Here is a 5,930-nt window from a genome sequence, read left to right as displayed (position 1 = left end):
ATTTGTCCATCGGTATGTTACTTGCCCGAGATTCGATCGTCGGTATCTTCATACCTAGTTCAATCTCCTTACCAGAAAGTCTCTTTACTCGTTCCATAATACATCACCTCGTGACTAACTCCTTAGTCATTTGCTTGCAAGCTTATGATGTGTATTACCGAGAGGGCCCAGAGATACCTCTACGATACTCGGAGTGACAAATCCTAATCTCTATCTATGCCAACTCAATAAACACCTTCGGAGATACCTATAGAGCATCTTTATGATCACCCAGTTACGTTGTGACGTTTGATAGCACACAAGGTATTCCTCCGGTATCTGGGAGTTGCATAATCTCATACTAGAAGGAATAAGTATTTGACATGAAGAAACCAATAGCAATAAACTGAATGATCAATATGCTAAGCTAACGGATGGGTCTTGTCGATCACATCATTCTTATTGATCAAATTTCTATGATGTTTAGACAAGTAGATCAAAACGATTCTGCATCTATTACTATTACTCCACGCACCGACCGCTATCCAGCATGCATCTAGTGTATTAAGTTCATGAGAAAACGGAGTAACGCCTTAAGCAAGATGACATGATGTAGACAAGATAAACTCGCGTATGAATAAACCCCATATTTTTAACCTTAATAGCAACGATACATACGCGTCATGTCCCTTTTTTTCACTGGGATTGAGCACCGTAAGATCGAACCCATTACAAAGCACCTCTCCCATTGTAAAAAAAATCAATCTAGTTGGCTAAACCAAATCAATAGATCGGAGAGAAACACGAAGCTATATTAATCATGCATAAAAGAGTTCAGAGAAAACTCAAATAATATTCATGGATAGATCTGATCATAAACTCACAATTCATCGGATCCCAATAAACACACCGCAAAAAGTCGTTACATCGAATAGATCTCCAAGAATATCGAGGAGAACATTGTATTGAAGATTAAATAGAGAAGAAGAAGCCATCAAGCTACTATCTATGGACCCATAGGTCCATGGTAAACTACTCATGCATCATGGAAGGGCAGCAAGGATGATGTAGAGCCCCTCCGTGATCGAATCCCCCTCTGGTAGAGTGCCGGAAAAAGCCTCCAGATGGGATCTCGTGGTTCTGGAACTTGCGGCTGTGGAAAAAGTATTTCGTGGACTCCCCTGTTGGTTTCACGATTTTAAAGAATTTATAGAGGTGGAGTTAGGCCAAACGAAGCCACATGGGCCCCACAAGCAACCATGGCACGCACCTCCCCCCGGGGCGCGCCCTGGTGCCTCGTGGGCCACTTCTCCATCTTCTTGTGCCCTCCCGAAGCTTCGAGGGTCTCTTATTGCCAAAAAAATCTCCAAAAAGTTTCGTAGCACTTGGGCTTCATTTGGTACTAATATTCTGCAAAACCAAAACAAGCAAAAAAACATCAACTGGCACTGGGCACTAAGTTAATAGGTCAGTCCCAAACAAAGATATATAATTGCTTGAAAGTGTATATAAAACATCCAAGATTGATAATACAATAGCATGGAACAATCAAAAATCTATAATAACTAAATAGTTCATCCCCATTATCCTATTTCTCTTCACATGCAACTTATCCACGTCAGCATCAGTGCCACATCAACGTTTAGTTAGAGGATTACATTGTGGGACCAAACATGTACACCAGAGAACAGTCATGTTAGCTTCAGTTACTATCAGTAGGACCGGCGAGAGAGGCTGCCCACGCACCTCTATTTCCGTCTGTGGCGATTCCCATCGCATCCTTCCCAAACAGAGTGCCTCGCCAGTTCCCCACGGCAGCGGATTCCCCTTCGTCTTCATCTTCTCCAATCTTCATCAAATCCCACTACACAACAATTACTTTGTTGATTCAGTTGCTCTTACGATCTGGTATTTATCTCCGGGCCGCTTGCGATTTGGCAAGGTAAGCGATGGCGAGGACGTGCCCCCTTGCAACGAGATCCACAGGCAGTCGTCGCAGCCCTGCCTCCGGCTTCCCCAACGTAGGGGCCCCCACCCTGGAAGAAGTGCGCCTCTCGGCGGATGCCACTGTGCCGACATCGATTCCGGCCACTATCGGCGATTACCTTGCCGCCCTGTGTCGGGTGCCTCGACAGAAGGCCGGGAGGCTCCCGGTGGAGCGGCCAACCCATCTCGGTGCCGCTCAACTTCCCCACCTCGCATTCGCTGGGCTCTCGCTTGGATGGACGCTCTTCCCGGCTACTCAGCCATGGAGTGGACATCGCGCCCGGGAGGTCTCCAGCCGGTGGACCTTTTTATTTTCGGCCTTGAAGGGCTGTGCTGGTGGTGACATCGGGTAGGGCCTCCATTGATATTGATAGCCATGACTTGCAGGAGTGCTAGATCGACGTCCTCCCGCAGGTGCCGCCTCGGCTGATTCAGAGACGACATTGACTGCGGCAATGGTGGCCCTTCATAGCAAGTGACATTCTACTGCAGCAGTGGTGCCTTTTTGCTTTGGGGCATCTGCGCTGGAAGTCTGGCTCCTTTCTATCAGCGATGGATTTGCAAGGTTCAGTACCTGTTCTTCAGTACGTATTTGGTATTCTGTCTTAAAAAAATCTTATTCAAAAGAGATCACACGAACTGTACAGGCGCACACAACCACTGCTTTATGCCTTCTGCCATCTATATATATGGAACGGTCTACTCTTGAAGAAACAACAACGTCTCTCATCTACAACTTTTGTTACAGGTATTCAGTAATTGATGGTTGGAGCTCCCTATCCTAATAATATCCGAGATGGTGCTCCCCATCATCTCAGGTGGTGCGCACTGGACGACGACCAAGTAGTCATCTTCGTCGGTCCGTTCACTGCATATACATACTCTGCAGATTTTTGTCTCCCTACTGGTACATATTCTTCCCAAGTTCTCCTCCAGGTTTATGAAATGGCTATTTTTATACTGATAGTAACTCGAGTATAGCACCTATTGTAGTACTACTGTGTTATAACAGATATAAGTAAGATTTGTTTGATTTCAGGCGACGATTCCCCTGTCCCCAACACTCACTGATAGTATTTTGTTTGTTCCATATGGCAGTATTGAGACTAAATTGGAGAGAGAACAAACTTGATACACTTGGTAATGTTGGTCATCCGAAAGCTTCAGAAATACTCCCTCCGTTCCACAATATATATGTAATATCGGACGGAGGGAGTATCATTTAGTGACGGGCAAAATGTATTGATGCATGTACAGAATGTCAACAAATGTTACTTACTCATTTTATTGTTATGTAATACCCCTTCCGTTCCAAAATAGATGACAAAGTTAGTACAAAGTTGAGTCATCTATTTTGGAACGGAGGGAGTACAAGGATACGTGAATGTGCTGTATCTAAATCTGATCTATATACCAATATCGACGAACCATCTAAATGGCTGAGATGATGTAATGTAACTAAAACCTTTAGCCTAACTTGAAGCATGGACATAAAAGATTAATTTTTATTAGCCACCTTTTTGCGGGTGAGCCACATTTTTTGGATGAACAGAAAATTATTCTTAATGTTCGAAACACCATTTGATGCACTGATAATACAACATTGAGCTTCCGCTTTATTACCTTATTTTCTTTTGCATGTATATCATGCAGTTGGTATTTTATTCCTTACAAATTATTTGTTCAAACTTCCCGTAGCAACGCGCGGGGCATCTTCTAGTTATAGATACGTTGGAGACGTATCAAGCATCCTGAAGTTTAATTCCAGCTCATTCTCGAGTAGGTAAATGACAAAAACAAATTTTTTGATGTGGAATGCCACCTAACATATTCATCATATTTTTTATTCTTTTCTAGCATGGATATTTTGACTTGAATGGTTCAAAGCAATAGTATATAATTTTACATGAAGACATCAATAGTTGATACATCTCCAACGTATCTATAATTTATGAAGTATTCATGCCATGTTTCCAACAATTTTATATGGTTGGGGTGCAATTTTATATGATTTAAACGGAACTAACCTGGACTGACGCTGTTTTCAGCAGAACTACCATGGTGTTGTTTTTTGTGCAGAAATCAAAGTTCTCCAAATGCAGCGAAACTTTTTGACGATTTTTTGGAAGAAAAAAGGCACTGGAAGCTTCGTCAGAGGGCCAGAAGAGCCACGAGGGCCCCACTAGGCACCAGGGCGTGCCAGGTGGGTCTGGCTCGCTCTGGTACCTAGTGGGCCCCTCTAGGCTCATCTTCGCGTGCGATTAACGCCAAAAGATCCTATAAACACAGAAACCCCCCAAAATAACCCTAGATCACAAGTTCCGCCGTCGTAGGCCTCTGTAGCCATGAAAAACCAATCTAGACCCTGTTCCGGTACCCTGCTAGATAGGGAAATCATCACCGGAGGCCATCTTCATCATCCCGGCGGCCACCATGATGAGGAGGGAGTAGTCCACCCTCGGGGCTGAGGGTTTGTACTAGTAGCTATGTGTTTTATCTCTCTTTCTCGTGTTCTTGATTTGGCACGATCTTGATGTATCGCGAGCTTTGTTAATATAGTTGGATCATATGGTGTTTCTCCCTCTCTATCTTATCGTGATGAATTGAGTTTTCCCTTTGAGATTTCGTTATTATCGGCTTGAATACTTCTATGGATTTGAGAGCACTTGATGTATGTCTTGGCACTCAACTCACGGATTCTCGAGGTGACATTGGGGTAATCTATGCGGGGTTGATGCATGTTTTCGTCCTTATTTCTTCGGTAGAAATCTTGGGGTACTCTTTGAAGTTCTTTGTGTTGGATTGAGTATTATGAATCTGAAATGGTTTGATGCATATCGTACAATCAACTTACAGATACTCGTGGTGACATTGGAGTATCTAGGTGACATTAGAGTTGGTTGATGTGTATCATATCCGCTACCATTACTACACTTGTATCACCATCTCTTCGCCGAACTAGTGCGCCTATACAATTTACCATTGTATTTGGTGTGTTGGGGACACAAGAGACTCTTTTTTATTTGGTTGCAGGGTTGTTTGAGAGAGACCATCTTCATCCTGCGCCTCCCACAGATTGATAAACTTTAGGTCATCCACTTGAAGGAAAATTGCTACTGTCCTACAAAACTTTGCGCTTGGAGGCCGAACAGGAGTCTACAAGAATAAATTTGCGTAGTAGACATCAAGCTCTTTTCTGACGCCATTGCCGGGGAGGTGAGTGCTTGAAGGTATTGTTGGGAATCGTTGCATGGAAAACAAAATTTTTTCTACGCACACGCAATGATCTATCCGTGGAGATGCATAGCAACAAGGGGGAGAGTGTCTACGTACCCTCGTAGACCGTAAACGGAAGCATTTAACAACGCGGTTGATGTAGTCGAACATCTTCTAGCTCCGACCGATCAAGTACCGAACGTACGACACCTCCGAGTTCTGCATACGTTCAGCTTGGTGACGTCCCTCGCTTTCTTGATCCAGCAAGACGTCAAGGTAGTAGACGATGTTCGTCAGCACGACGGCATGGTGACGGTGATGGTGAAGTGATCTCTGCAGGGCTTCGCCTAAGCACTACGAAGATATGACCAGAGGTGTAAACGGTGGAGGGGGGCGCCGCACACGGCTAGGCAATTGTTTGGTTTGTGCTAGGGCGCCTCTCCCCACATATATATAGGTGGGAGGGGGAGGGGAGAGGCCAGGAGGCGCCCCAAGTAGGACCGAATCCTACTTGGGCTCCTCCCAAGCCGTGCCCCTCCTACCATATATATCGGAGGGGGAAGGAAGGAGGGGAAGAGGCAAGGAAGGGGGAATCCTATTCCTTTTCTTTCCTTTCCTCCTTGACCTTTCCTTATCCACCTTGGCCAGCCCATACGGGGAGCGCACCAGCCCCTTGTGGCTGGTGCGTTTCCCCTCTAGGCCCATAAGGCCCATATCTTTTGTCGGGGATGCCCGGAAACCTTCTGGTG

General features: G+C 44.9%; 1 long non-coding RNA gene across 5 annotated transcripts; it reads left to right on the top strand.

Annotated features, from left to right (window-relative positions):
• Positions 1–817: 817 nt before the first annotated feature.
• LOC109754912 (uncharacterized) lies at positions 818–4,595 on the top strand. Of its 5 annotated transcripts, XR_012190333.1 has the most exons (4): positions 1,479–2,252; positions 2,353–2,530; positions 2,714–2,872; positions 3,064–4,595. It is a non-coding gene; the product is annotated as an uncharacterized lncRNA (long non-coding RNA). The 5 variants fall into 5 exon arrangements; XR_012190332.1 differs by having other exon boundaries at positions 1,466–2,530; positions 3,005–4,595; XR_012190330.1 differs by having other exon boundaries at positions 1,472–2,252; positions 2,714–4,595.
• The last annotated feature ends 1,335 nt before the right edge of the window (positions 4,596–5,930 follow it).

Source organism: Aegilops tauschii, chromosome 7, assembly GCF_002575655.3.
Source record: "Aegilops tauschii subsp. strangulata cultivar AL8/78 chromosome 7, Aet v6.0, whole genome shotgun sequence".
Lineage (NCBI taxonomy): Eukaryota > Viridiplantae > Streptophyta > Magnoliopsida > Poales > Poaceae > Aegilops > Aegilops tauschii.
Note: the sequence above shows the minus strand (reverse complement) of the source record. Positions and strands in the feature narration are given on the sequence as shown.